The 27,216-nt window shown below is 36.4% G+C and overlaps 1 protein-coding gene across 18 annotated transcripts in view; it reads left to right on the forward strand.

Annotated features, from left to right (window-relative positions):
- LOC115066185 (synaptic vesicle 2-related protein) overlaps positions 1-27,216 on the forward strand; it is a 795,221-nt gene that overhangs the window by 225,376 nt on the left and 542,629 nt on the right. The gene's annotated exons all lie outside the window — the stretch shown is intronic.

Genomic DNA, 27,216 nt, shown 5'->3' on the forward strand with positions numbered 1-27,216 from the left:
TTAAGATATGATGCTATCTTTATGAATTATTCTGTTTCTGTTTTGTATTTTAATCGTATTTCCTAAATCTTCTAATACTACTTGTCTTTTGTATTTGGGGTATAATTTATTTCTTTCCCCATAAATTTTTTCATATATAATATCTCCTTTTTGATAACTCTTTTGAAGCCTTTGATGTTGTTATGATGCTCTAGCATTTTCTCTTGCTCATTTTGCAACACATTTTTCATATTTTCGTGAGGTTCTTTATTAAATAAAATGTTGCAAGGTTGTTTACCTGTTACATAATGAATTGTTTTATTATATGTACTATTGAACTGCTCTCATAATTGATTCAAAATTACTAATTAAGCTGTGTTCTTGATTTAAACATCTGGAGATTTCAATCAGTGTTGAATGAACTCTTTCTATTTGGCCATTACTTGTACTGTGGCGTGGTGTACAATAATAAATTTGTACATTTATCCTTTTCATTAAAGACTTGAACTGTATCGTACTTAAGCCTGGTTCATTATCAATAACTATACTTTTAACACTTGGAAATGTTTGTAACAGTTCCAAAACTTTTTCTTCTAAATTTGATTTGTCTTCTATATGTTTTACGATTAGAAATTTGGAATATGAATCTATACATGTAAGAAATTTAAGCTTTTGTGCAAAAAAAATATCTGATAATTCGGGTGGTGGAGCACGGTGCTCGCTCGTTCCAAAGATGTAGTTGGCCGTGGGCAAACGGTTAGCGTAATATATTCCACAAAATGTTAAATAAAACAAAAGATTCATATAATATATGTAATTTTAATATAATAAATTCGACAAACACTTACCACGTCTGTATCGCTAGGATGTCCCAAAAGGAGAGAGCGCGCAACTATTTAGTTAGTGTTTAGTTGCGCGCGAATTAAAACTTCGAAAAAACTTGGAAAAAGAGAAAAAGGAAAGATTGATCTGCCGATACAGACGTGGCAAAAGAAATTGGGCGGGGGCGGCGTCAACATTCTCCCCGCCTTGCAGTATTACTGCAAATGCAGTTTACAATAAATTACTTAAAACTAACTTAACTAACTGGGTGGCCGACGAGACGAATCGAGTCTGGTTCGGTCCGGGAAATGCCGCTGAGATGAATGGAACCTCAGTCGGTCATTGCCATGCCGCCAATTTGCATAGAAGTCACCACCTTCCGAGGTCGGCGAGACGACTCGGGTCTAACTCGATCCTGGGTAGGTGGTGAATGTGAGAGGCGTTGGCAGCCAGTGCACTTTATTGTGCCGATGTTATACGACACCGGATATTATATATCCCAGTGTCGTATTTTGGGCGATGAGTTGGCCCATAGACGCAGGTTGTAACCCGGGCAATATGAGCCGGGAGTACACGTCCGCTCCCAAGATTACTTCGACTGGCGCTGCCCTGTGGAACTCGTTATCTGCCAGTCTTAAGTTCTGGAAAAGTTGAAATGTGTGGTCTTCCAGAGACCTTACTGGCGCCGGTGGTAATGGACGACGTTGTAAACGTTGCAAACTCGGCTGTCTCCACGTGCATGTGCACGCAGTCGCAATCGTGAAATCGTGGAGGCGAGGATAATAGTGGATGGACTGTAGTGTTGCGTGCCTATCCTTGATGGTACGGCGTGCATCTGCTTGACGTCGAGCGTCTCGTCCACGCCTTCGCTTCGGATGGGGTGGCCGGCGGAACGAATCGAGTTCCGCTCGGTCCGGGCAATGTTGCTGAGACGAATTGAGTCTCAGTCGATCGTTGCAATTCCGCCAATCCGAAAAGAAGTTACCAGCACGTCAAGTGTGGTTCCAAATTTTTATAATTAAATATAAGTATTCCCGTTTCCCCACGGCCAACCACATCAACGGAACGAAGCGAGCACCGTGCTCCACCACCCGAATTATCATTGGTCCTTCGAGCCGGATAACAGGTAATAAGGCGATTTTTATTAAAGTGAAAGTGCATAATTTGCCCGCTTTAGCAACTCGCAAGTTACAGCCAAACATATTTTGGATTTGTTCTCTGCAAGCTTAAGGCAATAGATTGGTTAATTTGTGCATCATTTATGTACAAAACCCATTGTGCTGTGTGAAGTGGAGACCAAAACTTATTTTTGGCACTCTGCCCACAAAATCAAAGCACAAGATTGCAGGTAGTATTGTACTTCATTTAAGTACAACAACAAATACACCTGGCAAATGCACTATTTCACTTTGCCAAAAAAACCACACTCTCTGTTATTCGATAAAAAATTATAAATTTCTTGGACGCACAAAATCGTCTGGAGCGTCAACAATCTCCTCGGGCTTTTGGTTTTCCTTGTGGTCAATTTGGGTCTAGTCGCTCAACTCTGCCTTTCCATATATGGCTCTAATAGCAATAAAGGCAAGCAGCAATAACGCAGCTGCAGTTACGCGAGTGAACAAAAAAAAGCAAAATACAAAAATTAAAACAAGTGAAGTGAGCGACACCAAAAATTGGAGAAAAGTGAAGTGAGCGACGGCTAGAAAATCAAACAGCTAAGGCAAGCAGCAAAGTCCGAGCAGCATAGGCGAAAACACACACAGACCAAGCCGCAAAGGGAGAGCAGCAAAGGCAAAGCAGCACAGGCATAGCAGAAGAGTGAGAGCGGCATAGGCAAGCAGCAAAGGCAAGGCAGCGCAGCAGCCATCCCAACAAACAAAAGAGTATAGTGGTGAAATCGAAATAGTTCGAAAATAACCCAGTGAATAAAAGTGGAAGTGAATAGTGGACAAATCTAATAAGTGCTTTTGAATTTTATCTGTTTTTGAATTTGCATTTAAATCATCCATGATTGTATCACCACCTAACAACAGCAACACCTCGCGCATGTGTAGGCAGTCTAAGCCGCCCAGCAACAGCTCTACCTTGTGCATGGGTTATCCAAGCAGCCCGCCAACAGCCCAACTCGGAGCACGACTTCATCGCTTGCCTAACAACAGCTTCACCATGCGCTCGGGTTAGTTAGGTAACCCAGCAACAGTATAATAAAGAGCATAAGATCACTGCGCGCAACAATAACAACAACACCTAAAAATCATTAGACGAGAGGGTATTTAAGGCTGCGCTGTTAGCATAGCAGGACAGTTCTTCGAGACAACTCATTAGTTATAACTGAAAAATTAATTAATAAAGTTTATAAAACCTAACCTGCTTAACTGGCGCCCAACTTACGGGAACGAACACAAAAATAAATCCTTATATAAAGGATATAAAATCGTGCCCACAAATATTTAGTGATTTAAAAAAAAAAAAATCTTTATAAAAACGTTTATAATACTCTTAAAAAAAAAAAAAGAACAAATGTGTTTGAAATTTGTGTCCGCTTAAATAAATTTTGCGGTAGACGTGAACAAAATTAATCACTTAAAGTTTGGTAAAAAAAGGAGGAAAACCAAAATATTTTACAAAATAAAAACTAGTGGATGAACTAAGTGAAAATTTGAGAAGACTGTGGATATTTAGAACTGCTCATTAAAAACAAAATAAAAAACGTTAAAAAAAATCTGAAAATAACTATCTTGCAAAGTGTTAGTTAAATATCTAGTGATCAAATAAGAAGCTGAAAAAAGCAACGAAAATATTTGACAGCGGATGAACTGAGTGAAAATGAAAAAGTGTGTAATAAACAAAAGAACTTATAACTAACCTAAAAAGTTGCAAAAATTTAGAAACTCTAAAAACAAAGTGAGAATTACAAAAAAAACACAAACCTCAATTTTGGGCATCAACGTATCATCGTATCAACAACAAAGAGGACAACTTTAATTAGCAGAAAACTACAATAGAACATCCGTGGTTGCCGTAAAATTCCAGAGGTTTCGCAAACACGAATATTTATGACATTTAAGTGTAGATATATGTATGTACTTAACAATTTCTTGTATTTAGTAAAATTATTTCTTTAATAGTCAGCATACCGTTTGTAAGCTTATTGTTGTCTAAATACAAAAAATGGATCAAAGTACTGTTATGAGTTTAGTTGAATCGGCGGTAGAAGTAGTCCATCAACATTTCAATAGACAGATTGCGGATTTAACTCAGGCAATTCAGAGCATTTTACCTCAAAAAATAGAGGTAGTCAGGCCTGTAACGATTGTCGAAGGTGTACAAAGTACCTATACCGATCTGAGTTTAATCAAATCTCTACCAGAGTTTAGAGGTAAAATTTCAGAATATCCAGCATGGAGAGAAGCGGCGAAGTTCGCGTTAAGTTATTATAATGAAGGATCCGAGTCGTATTATATCGCGATGGGTATTTTACGCAACAAAATAACATCTGCAGCTAACGAAAATCTTAGTGCGTTTAACACGCCACTTAATTTTAAAGCAATAATTTCTAGACTAGATCAGTTGTATGCAGATAAGCGACCCCTTCACATATTAGAAAATCAACTCAACACGTTGAGGCAGGGAAAAATGTCTATAAACGAGTATTATGACGCGGTTGATAGGCAACTTACACTGATAGTGAACAAAAATATTATGACATACAGTGGCAATGAGGGGCTCACTAATGCATTCAACGAGAAGGCTAGGGAAAATGCGTTGAGAGTCTTCATTTCTGGCCTCAGACGTCCACTTTCTGACACTCTATTTTCAGCGAACCCATCAGACTTACCCAGCGCCCTTGCCGCAGCACAAGAGTTGCAGCACAATCGGGAAAGGTACCAATTTGCACATACATATGCGACTGGAAGATTGCCACCAGTTTATCAAACTACACCCTTTTCTACCAATTTTACTAACACAGTCCCTCAACGGAATCAAACAATTCAAAATGGTTCAATACAAAATTCCATCCCCATGGAGGTTGATGAGGAAAGCTCTTATTTCAGGAGACATCCAGAGTTCAGAAACAACCCTGCTGTTCAGTCAAATCGTGGTTTCCAACAACAACCAATGCAACGAGGAAATATGTCGAATTCATTCCAGCAGCGGTCACGGCAACAAACCTAAAACCTTTCTAAACCTCAACAAGAATACAGCTTTCATAAGAGACCTCATGTTCAGAGTAATAAAATTTCTATACAGGCCCCTTTGCATAAAGTCCAACGGATCAACGCCATGGAAAATGAACCTTACTTCTCTGAAGGGGAAGGTACGGAATTCGAAGAACGACACCAGCCATAACCCTTTGAAAATCAATCGCTAGATGAAGTAAATTTTTTAGGCTAAGGTCTAACTTGCCGTTCATAACTCGAACTTTACCGAACGGGCAAGTTCTTAATATCTTAATAGACACGGGAACAGCGAAAAACTATATAAAGAAATATAAATTCCTGAAAGGTATAACCAAAATAAATGACCCCTTTCATCTAAAATCTATAAATGGGGTAAATAAAATTTCCGAAAAATGTAAAGTCAATATTATAGGAACAACGGACACCTTTTATATCTTACCGCAATTAGATTCCTTTGATGGAATCATCGGATATGATTTATTGCAAGATATCCATGCCATAACTGACACAAAATCTGGACTCATTTTCCATAAAAATGGAAAAGAGGTTCTCAACTTTTTTCAGTGTCAACAAGTAAACATGACAATAACAAAGACAATAGAAATGCCTTGCAGTATAGAAGCACTTATTAAACGTAACTTTAATGCATTTGCGAATCCTAATAGATCACTTCCATATAACACAAACGTAATAGCAACAATAGATACTATAACCGACAATCCCATTTATTCAAGAAGCTACCCTTACCCAATATCCGCGGCAAATTTTATAAACAAGGAAATAGAATCTCTACTTAAAGATGGCATAATTAGAAAATCATACTCACCCTACGAGTATAATTCACCTGTTCATATAGTTTCGAAAAAGGGCTTAGACGATGAAGGGAAACAAAATTTAAGAATGGTCATCGATTTTCGAAAGCTAAATGAACAAACTACATTACAAAATATTTAAGAGGTGAAAATGGCCAAGTTAATACTAGGCATTCTAAAAAAATTAATATATCACTCGACGAAGATGCAATCGCTGCCTTTAATAAGCTTAAGAGTATTTTAGCTTCAGAAGATGTCCTTCTTCAACATCCAGATTACACTAAGCCATTCGAAATAACCACAGATGCTTCCTCCGTCGCCTTAGGTGCTGTACTTTCCCAAAATGGTAAGCCGATAACAATGATATCTCGTACTTTATCTAAAACAGAAGAAAACTACGCCACGAACGAACGCGAGCTTCTGGCAATAGTTTAGGCCTTTCAAAAGTTAAGGCATTATTTGTACGCTATAAAAAACATTCACATTTACACGGACCATCAACCATTGACGTTCGCCATATCGGATAGAAATCCTAATTCAAAAATTAAAAGGTGGACTGCATTTATAAACTCGTTTGCACCAAAATACTTCTATAAACCTGGCAAAGAGAACAAAGTGGCCGACACACTTTCACGCCAGTACATTCACAACCTCGACGACTCAATATCGACGGCTCACAGCGAGATTTCTCTTTCAGGTGTAATAAAAAGCATCAAAACTCCTGTCAACCAATTTAAAGCCCAATTAGTACTCTTACCATCCGAAGTTAACAGCAAGTCTACGAAAATTTTATTTCAAAAACTCATTAGGCATACCATAAATTTTAAAAGCGCAGAATTTCTTTTACAAACCATACGGGAAAAGATAAATCCAAATGTAGTTAATGGAATCTATTGTGAACTTGAGACTTTAGGCCGAGCACAATCATTACTTCTGTCAAACTTTCCAGGTGTAAAATTCGTGCACACCGAAAAATTAGTAATAGATCTGGTCAAAAAAGAAGATCAAATCGAGGCTGCTACCATGGAACATAATAGAGCTCACCGCTCAATCCAAGAGAACTACAAACAATTAATTTCAGAATATTTTTTTCCAGAAATTAAGAAGACTTTAACAACAATAGCCAAGAATTGTAGAACATGTTTGGAAAACAAATACAATAGACACCCACCAAAAACAGAAGTAGGCAAAACACCAATACCAGAATATCCCGGATAAATCCTTCACATGGATATTTTTTCTGTAGACAGATTTCATTTCTTTACCTGTATAAATAAATTTTCTAAATTCAAAGTCACAATTCCGATCGACTCCAGATCAACAATTGATATAAAAATTGCACTGCTAATCGTACTAAACAAGTTTAAAAAAACGAAGTTAATGGTTTCCGATAATGAAAAATCCTTTCAATCGAATACAGTAGTCAATTTGTTGAAAGATCAATTCGGAATCGAGCAAGTTTTTATACCAACCTTGCATAGCAAAAGTAATGGCCAAATAGAGAGAACGCATTCCACCTTGGCAGAAATCGCACGATGTTTAAAAGCAGAACAAAACATAACGGATATTAAAGAATTAATCTTACTTGCAACGCATAAGTATAACAATTCAATACATTCGACCGTCGATGCCAAACCGATAGATATAATAAATAATTTTTCAAAAGATCACCTAGACTCAATTAAGGTAGCACTGCATACTGTACAAGAAAATATTATTAAAAATCTAAAGTTCACCAAAGGACGTTTAAAGAAGGTGAAAAAGTTTACGTTCGCCGCAATAAACGACTTGGAAATAAATTAAATAAGATTTACGTTGAAAACGTAGTACAGAAGGATTTAGGAACAACCGTGTTAATAAATGGTAAAAAAGTACACAAAGATAATATACGCTGATGTTCACCATCACTAATATGACGCAAATCGACAAGTCAAATTGTTCATGAAAAATATTTCTGCAAGTTCTGTTTAAGGACTCTATACTTTTTAAAAAAATTTTCAAGAGTTCAACTACTTCTACCAACGATACTAGAAATTTATTTAATTAAACGGAAATATTATTAAAGGTTAACTACAAAAATGAAAAACATGCTATGTAAAAATACAACAATCGCAAGTAAAATTATAAAAGAGCAAAAGCATTTGATAAGGAAATAGCATTAATAACTTATGCTTATTTTGCTTAAAATTTAATCATTTTCATTTAGTTCCTGAAGATGTTACTTAATTTTTTGTGAAATACTTATCTTTGTTAAGCTACAAGCTACAAAAGTACGTATGTATGTAAATGTACGGAAAATATCCAACAGAACATTATTTAAATTGTGTAGAAAAATTTTAATTTCTATGAGTTATAAGAACATAAGTAAATATTTCCAAGTCATTAGGTTAAACAAAATTGAATTGATATGGTTATATTAGTTTTTGTAAAATAGTTAATTTTGCTAAACAACATAAGGTACAAAATGGAAACCATACACGATTCATAGTAAACGTACATATATATGTATGTATACGGAAAACATCATTTTCAACAGAAAATTGTTAAAAAAAATGTTGCAAAACAATTTCTCTCTAAATCACTAGCTTAAGTAAAAACTGAATTTTTACTATTGTATTATATTTTTTTGTAAAATTGCTTATTTTGACTCAAACGATATAAGATTCAAAATGAACATGACATACTATTAATTGTGAACGAACATATGTATGCGGATAACGTAATTTTCAAACATATATTTCTTAAGAATTTTGTATAAAAATGTATATTTACATGCCAATGTTGTAAGAAAAATAACTTAACATTTATAAGTCAGTGGGTAAGCAGAAATTGGATTACATTATTACGTTAGTTAAAACAAAAAAACCCGTCGGATCAGGGACGTTCCGTATTTAAGATGGGGAGGAGTTATTATATTGCGCTCGAATGCAGCATTGCAACAACACAGCTTAGCGTATGTCATCACCACGCAACCTTTCGACAGTGGCGCTTAGCAACATCAACACCTCGCGCATATGTTTTCTAAGCTGTCCAACAACGGAACAGTCCGGCGCTTAAGAACACTGCGCAGGCAATTAACCTTGCCCATGTGTTTGCCTAGCAACAACGCAACGACGCAGGATAGCGCGTAATTCTATCACCACCTAACAACAGCAACACCTCGCGCATGTGTATGCAGTCTAAGCCGCCCAGCAACAGCTCTACCTTGTGCATGGGTTATCCAAGCAGCCCGCCAACAGCCCAACTCGGCGCACGAGTTCATCGCTTGCCTAACAACAGCTTCACCATGCGCTTGGGTTAGTTAGGTAACCCAGCAACAGTATAATAAAGAGCATAAGATCACTGCGCGGAACAATAACAACAACACCTGAAAATCATTAGACGAGAAGGTATTTAAGGCTGCGCTGTTAGCATAGCAGGACAGTTCTTCATTAGTTATAACTGAAAAATTAATTAATAAAGTTTATAAAACCTAACCTGCTTAACTTGTACATAGTCAAAGACTAAGCGTGCAAGTGCATTGGGACGATTACCCAGCAAGCACTTTCAAATTAAATTTGGGATTGCACTAAATTTGCAAGTGCAAGTACAAGTGCATTGGGCCGATTACCCAACAAGCACATACTAATTAAATTCGGAAAAATACTTTCAGAAATATTTCACCAAATTTATTAATTTTTTTGTGCCTTCGAAAATTCACGTTTTATAAAGAAACAACGCATTGCCTATCATCAACTAATTTCTAGTCTGTCCGTGATTGGTTCCATAACTTTTGAACTTTGCAACATATTTGCAAAAATTTTTTTAAATTTGAATTTGAAGTTTTAGTTCCGATTTTGTGCAACATTTTTGCAGTTCCGGTTCAATTTTTTGAAAACAATGGAATCAATCAGAGCCTTAACCACAGCTGCAGAGGCTCTACTGGAGTTTGAGGAGTCTTTTACTCCAACAGCAAACATTCAAAGGGCCTACTCTCTTGAAGTTCAAAAAGCAGAACTGAAATCTCTGTGGGCAGAGGTAAAGTCAGAATACAAGTTGTGTTTGCCAAAAGTGGATCCTTCTGACACAAGCTCAATTGACGACCTCAAACTTAAATATACAAGCTGTTACCACGCTTATGTGTGTTGCGCGGCCTTGATGGGCGAACACATGCACAACCTCACGGCGTTCAACCAAAGCCCTACTTCAAATTCTACAGTGATTCAACCTGAACGGTTACAACAAACTGTAGAACCCGTGAGGTATTCTATCAATTTACCGCCATGTGATACCGAAATATTTCATGGCGATGTTTTACAATGGCCCTCTTTTAGGGATTTATTTACCGCTATATATGGGAATAACCCAAGGCTATCTCCGGTAGAAAAGTTATTCCATTTGAATCAAAAAACGCGAGGTGAGGCAAAAGCTATCGTTTCCAAAGCGCCATTGACGAATGACGGATTCGCATTGGCTTGGAATAATTTGCTGAGTAGATATGAAAACAAGCGAGTGCTTGTCAATACACAATTGAATTTATTATTCAAGCTTCCGCACATTTCTACAGAATCTGAGACCGAACTCAGAAATTTACAGCGGGAGATTGATAGCTGCATTTCAGCTTTACAAATACATGGCATCAATGTAGATAGCTGGGATGCCATTTTTACGTATTTGTGTTTAATCCGACTACCGGACTATACACTATCGCTTTGGGAACAATCTCTGGTTTCGGATTCAGAGATCCCAAAATGGGTTGAGTTAGACAAGTTTCTAACCAAACGGGTTAAAACGCTTGAGAGAGTATCAAATCTCAAAGGCGAGTTAGATACTCAACCCAAAATTAAGTGGGCTGATGGTGAAGATCGGACACCAACCTTGCAGTCAAGGATTGGATCTAAACCCCCCAATGCCCATCTCGCCAAGACAAACAATATCAAATGTAAGCTGTGCTCATCTCAATCGCACATTTTGAAAACTTGTCAAAGATTCATTGAGATGCAGCCTAACGCACGGTTAAATGCTGTCAGAAAACTCCATGTCTGCCTTAACTGCTTATCAGACTCACATGAAGTCAAACCTTCAATGTCAGAGCCCTGATTGATTCGGGATCTGAAGCCACCTTCGTAAGCAATAGTCTGCAAAAACGCTTACTTCTGGCAACCAAAAGGGTCAGCGCGCGAGTTTCAGGATTGAATAATACCGTATCAGGACAAGATCAATCGGTATGCTCGATCACAATTGGCTCGCCCCGTAACAAAAGTTTGAAACTAGAAGCGGAAGCTTTGGTACTGCCAAAATTGACTGGACTGCTTCCATCCAGATCAATTAACTCTTCAATTTTAAAAAGGTTACCTAATATCCCCTTAGCGGATACTAATTTCTATACGAGTCAAAAGGTTGACTTGTTGATTGGAGCGGATCTTTACCCGAAAATCGTTCTAAATGGGGTAAAATCGAAAATCTTCGGATCCCTCGTAGCACAACGTACAGTGTTTGGTTGGATTTTAACAGGTTCCGTTCTCTCCGAAGAATCAGCTGTTCAAATTCTGGGAGCTAGAAGAAATACCTAAAAAACCATTTCTCACCGTGGAAGAACAATATTGTGACAAGTTATATTCAGAAACTACCATTAGAAACAAAGAAGGGCGTTACATTGTTTCACTCCCATTTAAAGTTTTTCCAGTAGAAACTAATTTTGGAGCATCTCGCCATATTGTGTTCAAACAATACTTGAGAAGTGAGAAATCTCTCAATAAATAACCTCTTGTTAAGGAAGAATACCGAAAGGTCTTGAGGGTGTACATAGACTTAGGTCATATGCAACGAATTCCATATAATATGGCAGAAAATCCGGCTCGAAGGACCAATGATAATTCGGCCGTGGGGAAACGGTTGGCGCAATATATTCCACAAAATGTTAAATAAAACAAAAGATTCATATAATATATGTAATTTTAATATAATAAATTGGACAAACACTTACCACGTCTGTATCGCTGGATGTCGCAAAAGGAGAGAGCGCGCAACTATTTAGTTAGTGTTTAGTTGCGCGCGAATTAAAACTTCGAAAAAACTTGGAAAAAGAGAAAAAGAAAAGATTGATCTGCCAATACAGACGTGGCAAAAGAAATTGGGCGGGGGCGGCGTCAACAATATCTATATGGAGTTGTTCTCCCTCTTTGTTTAGTATTGGTGCTTCCCCTATTGGAATTAGTTTCGGATGTCTTTCATGTTTATTACTATTACATATGCTACAATTTTTTGCATAATGTTTAAATTGTTTTATCATTAAAGGCCAATAATATTGCTGCCTAATTTGTGCCAAATTTTCCCTATAATTTCTATGCGCTCTATTATGTGTTTGCTCAATTATTGATCTTTGATCTTCTTTATTGCATATATCATTAGGGAATAGTTTAGTATATAGAAATTTTATCGTGGGAAATGTCTCCTTCAAAATGTTTTTTATTGCATATAGCACTTCAGGTGTGCAAAATATTCCTGTAACTACTTTTGGATTCATATATTCTTTTAAATTACCAATTATATTTTCTGGTCTTCATATTCAATTAAAAAACGTTTATTATTAAAAGAAGAAATAGTCTCTAAAACAGTAATTCTTGCTCCATTATCGATTACTATATGTTGCTTACAATGATTCAAAGGTTTTTTTGTTTCATGAATGATGAGTACCAATCGCTACTTTCTGCGGAATGTTGGGTTTCTACTTGTGAATCACTTGAGTCACTCGACTCACATGAACTAGTTAAATTATTTAATACTTGTCTTGATAATGCGTCAGCAACTACATTTGTTATTCCCGGTTTATAAATTATTTTTGGAGAAAACTCCTCAATAAAAGCTCGCCATCTTTTCATTTTAACATTTGGATTTTTTTCGGACATTGCAAATGCTAATGGTTGATGATCCGTATAAATTTCTAAATTTTTTACTGCATAAAGATAATGACGTAATATCTTTAATGCCCAAACTATGGCGAATAATTCTTTTTTGTTTGTTGCGTAATTTTGTTCGGTAGAGTTTAGTGTCTTTGAAATAAATGTTACTGGTCTTCCTTCTTGGGATAAAACTGCACCTACAGCAACATTAGATGCGTCAGTAGTTAAAATTAATTTTTTCTCAAAGTTTGGTTGAGCTAATTGAACTTGTTCTTGTAATGCTCTTTTTAAGCTTTCACAAGCAACAATTCCTTCTTGATCATGATTAATAATTGTTTTTTTTGGACATATACTGCGATATTTTACCATTTTCTTTCTTTAAGTGTTTTGTTAGTGGTTTAGCTATTCTTGCATAATTTCCTATAAATTTCCTATAGTATCTCGTTAATCCAAAAAATCCTCTAAGTTGTAACGTCTTGGGATATGGGTAATTTTTTATTGTTTCTACTTTTTTGGGATCAGTTTTTATAACTTTATGGGATACAACGTATCCTGAAAATTCAACCTCGGTTTCTATAAATTTTGATTTTTCTATAGATATTTTCATATGGGCTTCTTCGGGGGTTTGTACTATATATTTCAAATGAGATATATGTTTCTTTGGAGTTTTTGAATATACTATTATGTCGTCAACATACACGTGACAAAATTTTCCTATAAATTCATGTAAAATATTATTCATTGCTCTCTGAAATATACTTGAAGCATTTTTAAGTCCGCCTGAAGAACAACAAAGCGGCAGGGGCCGACGGATTGCCGGCCGAGCTATTCAAACACGCCGGCGAAGAACTGATAAGGAGCATGCATCAGCTTCTTTGCAAAATATGGTCGGATGAGAGCATGCCCAACGATTGGAATTTAAGTGTGCTATGCCCAATCCATAAAAAAGGAGACCCCACAATCTGCGCCAACTACCGTGGGATTAGCCTCCTCAACATCGCATATAAGGTTCTGTCGAGCGTATTGTGTGAAAGATTAAAGCCCACTGTCAACAAGCTGATTGGACCTTATCAGTGTGGCTTCAGACCTGGTAAATCAACAACCGACCAGATATTCACCATGCGCCAAATCTTGGAAAAGACCCGTGAAAGGAGAATCGACACTCACCACCTATTCGTCGATTTCAAAGCTGCTTTCGACAGCACGAAAAGGAGCTGCCTTTATGCCGCGATGTCTGAATTTGGTATCCCCGCAAAACTAATACGGCTGTGTAAACTGACGTTGAGCAACACGAAAAGCTCCGTCAGGATCGGGAAGGACCTCTCCGAGCCGTTCGATACCAAACGAGGTTTCAGACAAGGTGATTCCGTATCGTGCGACTTTTTCAATCTGCTGCTGGAGAAAATTATTAGAGCTGCAGAACTGAATCGAGCAGGTACAATCTTTCATAAGAGTGTACAGCTGCTGGCGTATGTCGATGATATTAATATCATCGGTCTCAACACCCGCGCCGTTAGTTCTGCTTTCTCCAGACTGAACAAGGAAGCAACGCAAATCGGTCTGGCAGTGAACGAGGGCAAGATGAAATATCTCCTGTCATCAAACAAACAGTCGTCGCACTCGCGACTTGGCACTCACGTCACTGTTGACAGTCATAACTTTGAAATTGTAGATAATTTCGTATATTTAGGAACCAGCATTAACACCACCAACAATGTCAGCCTAGAAATCTAACGCAGGATTACTCTTGCCAACAGGTGCTACTTCGGACTGAGTAGGCAATTGAAAAGTAAAGTCCTCTCTCGACGAACAAAAACCAAACTCTATAAGTCGCTCATAATTCCCGTCCTGCTATATGGTGCAGAGGCTTGGACGATGACAACAACCGATGATATACGACGGAGATATACGACGACATCGACATAGTTCAGCGAATTAAAAGACAGCGGCTACGCTGGCTAGGTCATGTTGTCCGGATGGATGAAAACACTCCAGCTCTGAAAGTATTCGACGCAGTACCCGCCGCGGGAAGCAGAGGAAGAGGAAGACCTCCACTCCGGTGGAAGGACCAAGTGGAGAAGGACGTGGCCTCGCTTGGAATATCCAATTGGCGCCACGTAGCGAAGAGAAGAAACGATTGGCGCGCTGTTGTTGACTCGGCTATAATCGCGTAAGCGGTGTCTACGCCAGTGAAGAAGAAGAAGATTTTTAAGTCCAAATGGCATTCTTAGGTTTTCATATTTTCCGTTATTTACAGAAAATGCTGTTTTTTCTATATCGTTTTCTTTCATCAATATCTGATGAAATCCAGACTCTAAATCTATTGTGGAAAAGTATTTGATTCTCCCAAATTAAAAAGTATCACTTCGGGATTAGGCATTGGGTACCTGTCGGTTATTGTTTTTCCATTAATTTTTTTAAAGTCGTTGACCAGTCTTAATTTCGGACTTCCATCTTCATTTATTCCTTTTTTTGGAACGACCCAAACGGGTGAATTATACGGGCTTTTACTATGTCGTATAATCCCTTTTGCCAGTAAACTTTCGATTTCGGAGAGTAATATTCACAGATGAATCCAAATTTAATATTAAATATAGTGATGGAAAGGTAAAAGTATGGCGCGAGAAAAACAAACGTCTTCATTATATAAACCTTTTGTCCACATTTAAGCACGGTGGAGGTTCCGTCATGTTCTGGGGATGTTTTGCTGCAGTTGGAGTAGGAAAACTTGTCCCCATTACAGGAATAATGAATGCCAAGAAATACATTGATATTTTAAAATCAAATTTGAATCAAAGTGCAGATAAACTTGAATTAGGGGGTCGATACCTGTTTCAACAAGATAATGACTCCGAACATACTACGCTTGATACTCGTCTTTGGATCTTGTACAATTGTCCATTTTACCTAAAAACACCACCGCAAAGCTCAGATATAAACCCCATTGAAAATTTATGGTCTATCGTTAAGAAAGGGTTGAAAAATTACAATGCTAGGAATGAGAAACAACTAAAAGAAGCATTGCAAAAGGAGTGAAAGAAGATATCTCCAAAACTAACGAAAAATTTGGTGAAATCAATGCAACGACGATTGCACGCAGTTATTAAACAAAAAGGATATCCAACTGAATACTAATTTTAATTTATGTTATTGATTATATGTTTCAGTTAGGGGCGTATGAATACGATTTTTGCGTTTGTTAATATTATACTTTTAGTTTTTATGGAAATATTATTTACTTTTATATAAAAATCAATACATTTCGCATTCTGCTGTAATTTTTCATCCAAATCTAGTTTTTCCTTTCAAAATTGGCTTGAAAATTTATATTTTTACTGAAAAAATAGGGTGTATGAATACGAATTTTGCTGACTGTACTTTGCCAATAGTATCAAGCATGCACAGAGGTCGATATGAAGATGGTTCCTCCTTAAGCTTTTTTGGTTTAGGAAGTGGAACCAATCGCTGGACTTTCCATGGGTCGGGAAATATTCCTTCTTTTAAGCACGCATTGTACATTTTCACGACTAATTTAGGTTTCAGAGTCATGGCTTCTTTTAGGGCTCTGTTTGGAATGCCATCTAATCCAGGCGTTTTGCTGCTTTTAATTTTTCCGGCTATGGCCAATATTTCTTCTTCACTAACTAGCAGTGGTGGCTCTTCGACTTCGGTTAGAGGCTTAGCATAAGAAATACTGCCGTGTTTTGGAAACAAAGTTTCGACGACATTTCTCATAAAGGATGCGCTTTTGGGTTGTTGGGACTTATTTTTGAATTTTGACATCCAGATTTTGTATGCTGTTCCCCAGGGGTCTTCGTTTGCTTCCTCACAGAGTTTTTCAAAACATTTGTTTTTACTGCGACCAATGGCTGATTTCAGAAGTTTCTTTATTCCTAAGACTGTTTTCATTTTCTTCACTCTGATTACGTTGTAGGCGCGTCTAGCTGAGTTGCAGAGTTTTCTGAGCCCAGCTATTTCTTCATTCCACCAATACACTGGTCTTCGGTGGTTTTGGTGTGCTGTCCTACGCACGGTTGCGTCGCAAGCTGTGGACAATTTTTTTCGCACTGCGGATACCAAGTGCATGGCGTCTTCGCCTTGTATATTTTCTTACCTCTAGGCCATCTCAAAAAGTTCGGCATCAAAGTCTTTTTGTTTCCAAGTTCGTTTTTGGCATGTGCTTCGGGTGCGACGTTCCGTCCCTCCGGCATATGAGATTTCGACAATAACAGCCATGTGGTCCCTATATGTAAATATGTCTGACACCGCCCACTTAATGTGCCTACTAAGGGCGTCATTGGCGAACATGAGATCGATTATGGAGCCTTTGTTTCCTTTTTGAAATGTGCGCCTACTACCCCAAGCGGTCGACCACGCATTGAAGTCGCCTGATTATAATTGGGGATTTTCCTCTGGTTTCTAGAGCAAGTTCCAGGAGGAAGTCTTCAAAATCCTTAATTGAGGCACTGGGAGGAGCATAGCAGCTAACAAAGTATATGCCTCGTTTATTTGCCCATGTGAAAAAATTATGCCCTCCGGAACGAGACATAAATGGCTGTCCCTTACATGCCCATATTGCAGCCTTTCCAGATATGTCTGTAGTCCAGGTGCTTTCCGAACGCTGGGAGTATTGCTCGCTTAGTAAGGCGACGTCAATGTTTTTTTCAACTATTGTCGGTTTTAGTAGCTCTTGTGCTGCTTTGCCTGTCTGTATTTAAATATTTGTTTTGATCTTTTCTGGGAAAAGATACTCTTTTATTCTGTAGGGTCTGGAGTTCAGAATCGCAGAACTGAGTTTATATTATAAACCGGAGGGTCCCATTGCGGTAGTGAATCGCGGTTTTAAAAATATTTTATTATTTGGCTGGTCGAGCCTTCACTTAAAATTATTAATATTTAATTTAATAAAATTTGTATATATCTTAATATATAAAAATCACGTGTCACATTGTTTGTTTGCGATGGACTCTTAAACTACTGAACCGATTTTAATGAAATTTTTAACACTGTGTGCAGTTTGGTCCAACTTGAAAGATAGGATAGTTTATAACTCTCCTTATAGTCGCATTATTTATTTATTGCAAATTATTTGTTTATTATTAGCAAAGAGCTATCCACCAGTTGGTGGCGCTAAGAGCGGTATTGAGTGCGGTATGTTACAGTAGATGGCGCTACAAACATTAAAAACATTAAATGAAAATGCGTTGTTTGAAGTTTATATTATTTGTGGTAAAGTTATACGAGTCTATGACTTCCAAAAAAAAATAAAAATTGGGCGGGGCGAAGTTCGCCGGGTCAGCTAGTTTGATATACAATATTTTTATTTTTAAACACAGTTGTGAGTGGCATGATTATTATTTTTATAATACTCACAGTAAACAATTTTTTATACTTAATATTAGTGGGTTTATTTCCCATTTAATTAATAAATATAAGCCTTACTTACAACAAATTTTATGTTGTTGCTTCTACTGCTGCTGTTGCTACTGTTGTGCCTATTGTTGCCTTTGCTGCTGCTGTTGCTTTTTGAGTAGAATTTTGGCGTTTGATTGTGCGATGGTCGTCGTTGGCGGCCGTGTGTAAGGTTTAGATGAAATAAGATGTTTTTGGCGAAATTTCTGATTTACAAAAATTTTTTGATTCTTTTGTTTTTATGGGGGGTTATCAGCTTTTTTTTAAGTGGATGTCTTATGGATCCACACACCTTCTTTTATTTCTTTGAAATTTTTACAAATGCTCACTTTTAGTTTTTTTCTTCAATTCAAACTTTGAAATCACTTTATATTTGCTGTTGTAGTTTTTTGTTTTAATTTTTTTTTTTTTTTTTTTTGTAACGCGTACGTTTGCTTGTTGTTCGCCGTGGTGCGTTCGATTGGCAATTGGTGGCACAAACACACACTCGAAATTTTTTCAATATTTTTCTAAGTGGCGCTGAGATTTTTTTGCTTATATGTCTCTTTTTGGACTTAGCATTTTTTCAACCTTTTTTACTTTGCCGTTAATTGCTTAGCGCGTTTCTAATTGCTACCGTACGCTTTGAGTAACACACTAGTATTTTTGTATTTCTTTTCTCGCGAGTTCGCGATACTTGTTTGCGTTTTGTTTTTTTTTGGGGGGGGTTTTGGTCCAACAGGAGTTTACGTGTCTTCTGGCAGGATCGCCAATTAATAAGTCCGTCGAGTTCTCGTGGGCAACTACGGGCAACTGCCTCGTTTTCTTTTTTATATTTTCTAACTAGCTGACCCCGCACCCGTTGTCCTGTGTGAAATTATGTATTTTGGAATGAAAGTTAAATTTATCATTTCATTTTTGTTTTTGTTTTTTTTTCAATGTAATTCAGCTTTATAAACAACATTTTTTGGTTTCTGTTCCGGTGTACAGAAAAGATGGTTTTCCTACTCGTGAGGACGCCACGGCCGTGTGAAATACATAGCATTTCCAAATTTATGCCTCACACTATGCGACTATCTTTAGGTCCTGTTGATTGACATCTCAAATGCAATTTTCACTTTAAACGGAATACGTTTGAACTTAAATAAGAAATCGTTAGACTTCAAAGGAATTCGTAGAATCAAGCATTCTCCCCCTTGTATTCGATAGGTGCGTCACAATCAGTCGGGTTCCATTACACACTTTCTGCGCATGAAGATTGCGGAACATAATAACGACGGATCCTACTTTAAGACGCAAATGATGCGGTGGTATACCAAGCCTGTCCAAAAAATTTAAAAATACCACATGATAATTCACGGCGTCGTGTTCATTGTCAAGACGATCGATCGATTTGTAGGAGCGCAAGTCTCCCGGAATTTGACTTTGAATCTTCTAGTTTAAGTCAACAACATCGGTATTTTTGGCAGCTAACATTGCGCGTGCACTTAAGGAATCGTAGTTACGATAATTTGGCCAATGTCCGAACATTTGTGATTCTTTCGTGAACTGATAAAGGGAAGATGGAATTGATACCGAACCACCGGAAGTATCAACCGAAATTGTACCATTTCCAATTTTTAGCGAGCCCGATGTAAAATGTCTTTGGCAATGTCGATGTTTATATCGAAAAGTATGCCAACTTCATTTTCATTCCAGCGATTAACGTGTTCCAGCAATTGTAATTCGACGTTTTTCGCGTGGATTGTGTAAATTCGTCCTAATGCATTAGTTGATAAGACACCTGGATGTCAATCTACTGGTTGGCCTTGCTTTCTGCGTAACTATTTCTTCAACGATGCATTCCATGTATAATAGAGGTATTCAGACCAGCCTTGTTAATTCGTCAGTCGTTGTTCGGTAGTTTTTTACATGTATTTTGTTTTTGTAAAATTAACAGACTATCGTTCTACCGAGTAACGAACTATCCATCTGGCAAGCTTGATAATTGTTTCGTTACTCGGTAATATCACATCAGCTGTTTTCCTGTTCTTCTGTACATCAATTTAAAGTACTTACCAGTATTAAATTTGATCTGCTCCACATAATTTTCAATTAAAATACTGACAATTTTTGATTTTGCACTTTGTTGAGGCATTTTTACTCTTCAATAAAATTGAATCAGCTATTTCGGAATAAAATTTACCATATTACCAAGGTAGAGCAAAAAGTATGTTCCCAGTTAAGCCTTTTAACGAAGTATTAACTAATGAATTACCAAAATTACAGGCTTCGGTCTGAATACCCTTAATATTAAGGTATTTCCGAATAGAGCAATGTTCTCACAAACGGATTACTGATGAAAGTTGAGAAAAAACTCGTCAATGTTAATTTTTTTTTGTTTTGATTCCACTGGCTATACTGTATTCTCTGGGGTGAAATACACTCTTTGGTCAATCTCCAAATTAACTGCGAGACGCACAACAGTCGGAAAACGTTCATGAATTCCAAAAGTAAGCAAACAACTAAGCGTTTATTTCCATGTTGCTTCCTTTGGTGACGTACTTACAAACGTATTTTATCGATTTCACCAAACTGCAATTTTAAAAATTGATATGAGTTTTGAATATGAATTTAGACAATAGTGGTGAATATAGTACGATCTATGTGGTGTCAACTTCGATATTCACTCTTCTAAGTTAAATGCTGAATGTTCTGTTATCTGGTAAGCGACTCCGATAGAGTTGATATCCATCATTTCCAGTTTGTGTTTCCAAAAGAAAAGCACGTGGGTAGTGTTTCGTGAATTTATTGTCAGACACTCAACAGAGTACATTTAACATCCAACAGCACCACATATACGTTGCTTCAAGATAAAGTCAATCAAACATCGTAACTGTTGTTTGAAAAGTCGTGCTGTGACATCGTGATTATCGCTTGCTGATTTACCGCGATCCATAATTCCGCACGTATGTCACCGCATCTTGGGAGTACTTCTTGGCTTGCCTTGCCTTGGGCTGCCATACTTTGATGGCAAAAAGAACACCGACCGATATTAGGGCGACCACTTGGTGGCTTCGTAACAAATTTCAATCTACAATTGACCTCTTTATGTGATACACACGTAAAGTTTTCACTGAATAATTTTCAATACTTTTTCTTTTGAATAGCCGGAATAAAAAAGCAAGCGACCGAAATTGAACTATTCAAATAATTTACAAATCGAAATATTGAAAAACAAAACAAACAAAAAAATGTTATGGAAAAAAATTACTTTTTAGAATTGTCCAATTTTCCGACTTTTCATGAAAAGTATAAGATATTTTTATTTCTAAACCTTCCCTGATCCACAACGAACAACCTCTGAAAATTTCATCAATATTGGTTTAGCCGTTCTCTTAGCGTTACTAACGAACAAACATTCATTCGTTTGTATGAGAAAAAGAAAAAGGCTGTTTTTAGTGGTTTTCCGGCAATTATTTGAATGTTTCTCTCCGTAAAAACCATCCTTGAACCTCAACGAACATTTAAAAAAAAGAATTATCAAATTTGGTTCAGTCGAATGAAAGTTATGAGCGTACATACAGTTTGGTCAACTATATGGGAAAATAGAATTGTCGTCTTACTCTATCTTACTCGCAATTTTTCCTTATTTGCTCACCGTTTAGACCTACCCTGGACTACGACAAACATTTTAAAACCAAAATCAGCTCAATCGACCCAGCCGTTTTCGAGTTTTAATCAGACTAACGAACAACAATTCATTTTTATTTATAAAACTAGAAGATTCAAAGTCAACCTGTCGAATACAAGGGGGAGAATGCTTGATTCTACGAATTCCTTTGAGGTCTAACGATTTCTCATTTAAGTTCAAAAGTATTCCGTTTCCAGTGAAAATTGCATTTGAGATGTCAATCAACAGGACCTAAAGATAGTCGCATAGTGTGAGGCATAAATTTGGAAATGCTACGTTTTTCACACGGCCGTGGCGTGCTCACGTGTTGGAAAACCATCTTATCTGTACACCGGAACAGAAACCAAAAGCTGAGTTACATTGAAAAAAAAAAAACAAAAAAAAAAAATGAAATGAAATGAAATGATAAATTTAAATTTCTTTTCATTTCAAAATATATAATTTCACGCAGGACAACGGGTGCGGGGTTAGCTAGTTGTTAATAAATTGTTATTATTATTATGCCCTCTCTTTATTTAAAAAGAAGTCCATAGCGTACTGGCATTGCTGTAACAAATCAGTGATCGGCATGAGAGGAAATGCGACTGTGTATTTGAACTTGAAATCAAAGGGAGAATTCTGTTATTTTAGATTTTGTCGAAATTTTTAATTTTTTGTTCTAACAAATATGGGTTTGTTTTCAAGTGTGTGGGAATACTTCCGTTCTTCCTGATCTGTTTTATATATTGTACAATTAAATAAATATATATATAATTTACTTATAATATTAAAATAAAAGAATATAATCTAAAACCCTTTTTTTTATTGCTTTTGGTAACGTACAACACAAAATGTAGTTCATAAAATTATAAAGTATTAATTTCCTGCAGGGCATATTTAGTGGCACGATCATGCTAGATGTTATCTCGCCGCTGTCTCATTGATAATATAATCGAATCTCTCGTATTGGCTCTCATTTTTATCTCAATCGCCTTATCTGATTATTTATTATTATGTTGGTAGTGATGGAGATCAGGGAATTTCGAACAGCTGATATCAGAAAAAGGGAGACGCCAGAACTATAATTGCCTGACAAAATCAGTGTGAAATGAAATTGTGCGAACATATTTGAGTAAAATAAATGTTTATGTAAATTAATTATTGATTTTGCATTTTAACATTTATATATGCTTTTTCAAAGCGTTTAATTTAGTGTTTTGTATAATTTATCGAAAATGCCAAAAATAAAGAAATGTGTGGTCGGAAGATATATCTAATCCGATTTTGTTGTCGGAAACAAAAAAAGTCATAGGGTGACATGTCGGGCGAATAAGGCTGCTTGCAACAAGGCGATCCCTTTAGAGGCCAAATACTGGGACACGCTGAGGGCAGTGTGGCACGGCGCGTTGTCGTGATGAAGGAACCTGTCACGAGCGATGTATGGGCGTACCCTGTTCACTCGTTTTCGCAATCTCTCGAGTACTTGGCAATAGTAGCCTTGATTCACAGTTTTCCCCGGTGGAACGAATTCTTTGAGGACGATTCCACGGCTATCAAAAAAGGCAATAATCATTGTTTTCACCTTCGACTTGCTCATGCCAGCTTTTTCGGGCGGGGAGCGCGCGGAGACTATCATTTTGAGCTTTGGCACGACTAAGAGCACTATCGCCATACGCTCTTACAATTTTAGCGTACGTTTCCGAAGCTTTTTCGCCCAATCTGGCGCAAAATTTTATCGCGACGCGTTGCTTTTGATTTCGTTTTCCCACTTTCGTGAGGAGCACTACAAACACACGTCTACTCAACTTGACACAGCAGGCGAATTAAACAAGCTAGAGCGATGGTGCATATATCAATTGAGAGGGGAGGGATGCCGGGGAATTTCAAGGTCACAGGTTTACCACAAGCGCGGCGATAAAATCAGTCTCATTACTTAATTTACAAACCTCGTATTGTTTATACTGCATGATATGGCTTTGTTTTCAAGTGTACAATTCAATACATGTGTTTGTGTGTTTAATGTTATCTCATCTGGGTTTCTAAAGTGTATAATAAATGTATGACTTGTGTTTAACCATGTAGTTTACAATTCTTATACTATGCTTTTTTATTATTATTGTATGCGCATTGCATCTAAATGCATGCATATGTATGTCTGCTTATGTACATATACATAGTCTACAAATTCTTCTTTTGCTATGTCTGATGTTTGAACTAACTCAATTGGTCTTTTTTTAGTTGCAGAAGATAGGGGGAGTATTGGAACTGTCATTAGTTTTTCTTCCTTTATTTATTGGACCACATTAGTTAATTTAGGTTCTTCATCATCGCCGTAAAATATTGTGTTTTTTAATTTTTCTAATTCCAAGTTATGACGTAATATTGCGGTCTTCTTTTTTTATCCTCTTTTTGAAAATTTTATCTTCTTGGAAATATTGTTCAGCAATTTCCTCATATAAGTTGTCATTTCTGCATTACTATTTAAATTGTTGAACATCTTTTTTATTTCATTGAACATAATTTGCAAATGTACTATTTGTTCATTTGTTAGCACAGTTTTCATATTAAAATCATCTATAAATTTCCTCAGATTTTCAATTTTCTTCTTGAACATAGATGTTTTTTAATCTGAACGATGGTCTTGTACTTAATAATAATACCCAACGATTACCCTCCTCCCGCAATCCGCGAACGAGCGGAATCAGCCGAGTCATAGAAGGCAAGAGAGTTTTAAGCGTTGCGATCTTAAGCTGCTCTGCTACAGAAACAAAAATTTCAGCAGCCAAAATTAAGAATTAAATTAAAGTTTATAATTTTTAAATGTTACTTGTTAAGAGTAGATCAAATAATTTTTTTAATGGTAAAGAGTGAGCCTGTTAGGTCAAATGTACTGGTATGAGAATTGAAATCATGAAATATACGGCGGAATGGTTCGTTTAACTCAAAATTTGTTCTAGAAAATTTTAAAAGTAAGGAACTAAACTGCCTAGTAGAGCGAGCGGGAACGTTAAGATTATTATCAGATAAGAGAGATGGACTACAGACTGACCCATTCATAAGTTTTACAAGAAATATTATACTAAACATCTCCTTACGACTAGCGAGTGTCGGGAGATTTATAAGTTTAAGACGGTTAGTGTAAGGGGGAAGATTTAAACTGGAATCCCAATGCAAATGATTTAAGGCAAAAAGTAAGAATTGTTTTTGAACGGACTCTAACTTATCCGAATGGACTTGGTAACTAGGGTTCCAAACTACAGATGCATACTCTAATATAGGCCTCACCAGAGATGTAAAAATAATTTTTGTGGTAAGCGGATCTCTAAATTCTTTAGACCAACGTTTAACAAAACTAAGCGCCTTTAGCTTTAAAAACCGTGGAAGATACATGAAGATTAAAATTGAGTTTGGGGTCCATAGTTACTCCCAGATCAACAAAACTGCATACTTGCTCCAACCTAAAGTTTTGTATTGTGTATGAAGTAGGGTCTACAGATCTACGTGAAAAGCACATCGTTTTACATTTTTTAAGGTTCAATGGCATGTCATTTCTATCACACCAAGAAACTAGGTTGTTTAAGTCTGTTTGCAACTGACATCTTTCGCTATTTGAAGTACACGTTTTAAAAAGTTTTACATCGTCAGCATATAATAAAACTTTTGAAAACTTAACAACAGATGATACGTCATTAATAAATAACAAGAACAGAATTGGACCAAGATGGCTACCTTGAAGAACGCCTCAAGGAACATTGATTATGTCAGAAGCAACACATTTTAGAAATATTGGTTGAAAACCAAGAAGATCAAATTTATTCAAAACAATTGAATGGTTTACTTTTTCTAAAGCTTTACTAAAATCTGTGTATATAACACCAGTATTCTTATTCTCCCTAAAGCCCGTTGATACATGTGATACAAATTCACGCAAATTAGTTATTGTATATTTCCCTTTACGAAAACCGTGCTGAGAACAAGAAATTAATGGAGTGATCCGGAAGGTTATGTCGTCTGTTATAATTGCTTCAAAAAGTTTAGATATTGCAGACAACTTTGCTATTCCCCTATAGTTTTCAATAGATGACCTAAATCAACTCTTATGTAAAGGAATTATAAATGACTTTTTCCATATGGAAGGAAATAAGCCTTTCATAAGAGATGAATTAAATAATTTTGTTAAGGGTTGGTATATATTATATATTTGGCACATTTCTTAAGAAAGCATGAGGGAATCATATCTGGTCCATAATTGTATGATTGTTCTAACATATTTAACTGATATAAGACGTCTGCTTCGGAAATGGTAGGCGCATTAATGACAGAAATCGGACATAACTTATGCAGATGCGGAACATTTTTTGGAGATTTTGGAGAGTAATTGGACTTGAAGAATTCAGCGAACATATTAGAAATGGTGTGATTGTCACTAGACATACTAGATTTATATTTCATAGCGGACGGAAAATTAGAAATCCTGCGTTTGGAGTTGACGAAACCATAGAACAATTTTGTATTACGTATAATATTATTTTTTACTTTATTTATATAATTATTGTAACATATTTTGTTAAGTTCAGCAAATTGTCGACGCAATTTAGAATATTTTGAACAGTCAGCAACTAAGCCAGTTTTTTAAAAAGTTTAAAAGCACGAGATTTTCTATTTTTTAATTTTACATAATTCTTTCGAAAACCATCAATTAGATTGATTTTTTGAGTAACAACACACTTCGGAACATACGAGTATGTTTCAAATAAGTTTAAAATAGTTTCATTAAAGTTGGAAACAATAAATTCCATATTGACGCTGTAATCTGGTTACATTAGAAAGTTCGTAATTAATCTTCTTAAAATTAGCTTTCGCAAAGTTGAACCGAAAACAAAGGTCTTGTGTATTATTATGACCAAAGTTAGCTATGATCTCGATGTCAATTTTCAAAGCAGGATGATACGGGTCCTCTGTCGAACCAAAGGATCTCGTCGGACAACAGAGAACATTGAAGCGTTATCAACATAAACTAGGTCTAAGAACTTACCAAACTTGTTTGAAATTAAATTAATTTGGTTAAGACCCAACTCCGACATTTCATCTAAGAACTCGTTAAAACATAAGCGAGTACTAATAGGAATGGTGTAATCATCAATATATTTCCATGATACGCACGGTAAATTGAAATCCCCCAAAACAATCATGGAATCAGAATTATTAGCCATTGAGAAAACATTAATTATTAATGAAGCATGCTGCATATAAACAGATATATCCGAGTGAGACGGTATATAAGATAAAGTTAAGTAGATATGGTCATTATTACAGCAAATATAAATGCACTTAAATTCTATGAAGTCTGCATGGGAAAGAAATTATTATTTAAAATTAGTGGACAGTACGTGTTATCTTATTTAATATTCTTATATGTAGAATATATAAAAAAGAACTAAATATATTATTTAACTTCCGCCCTTTGGAAGCAACGAACATGTTCAAATTTAAACAGA

The sequence above is a fragment of the Bactrocera dorsalis genome, chromosome 3 (genome assembly GCF_023373825.1).
Source record: "Bactrocera dorsalis isolate Fly_Bdor chromosome 3, ASM2337382v1, whole genome shotgun sequence".
Taxonomy (NCBI): Eukaryota; Metazoa; Arthropoda; class Insecta; order Diptera; family Tephritidae; genus Bactrocera; species Bactrocera dorsalis.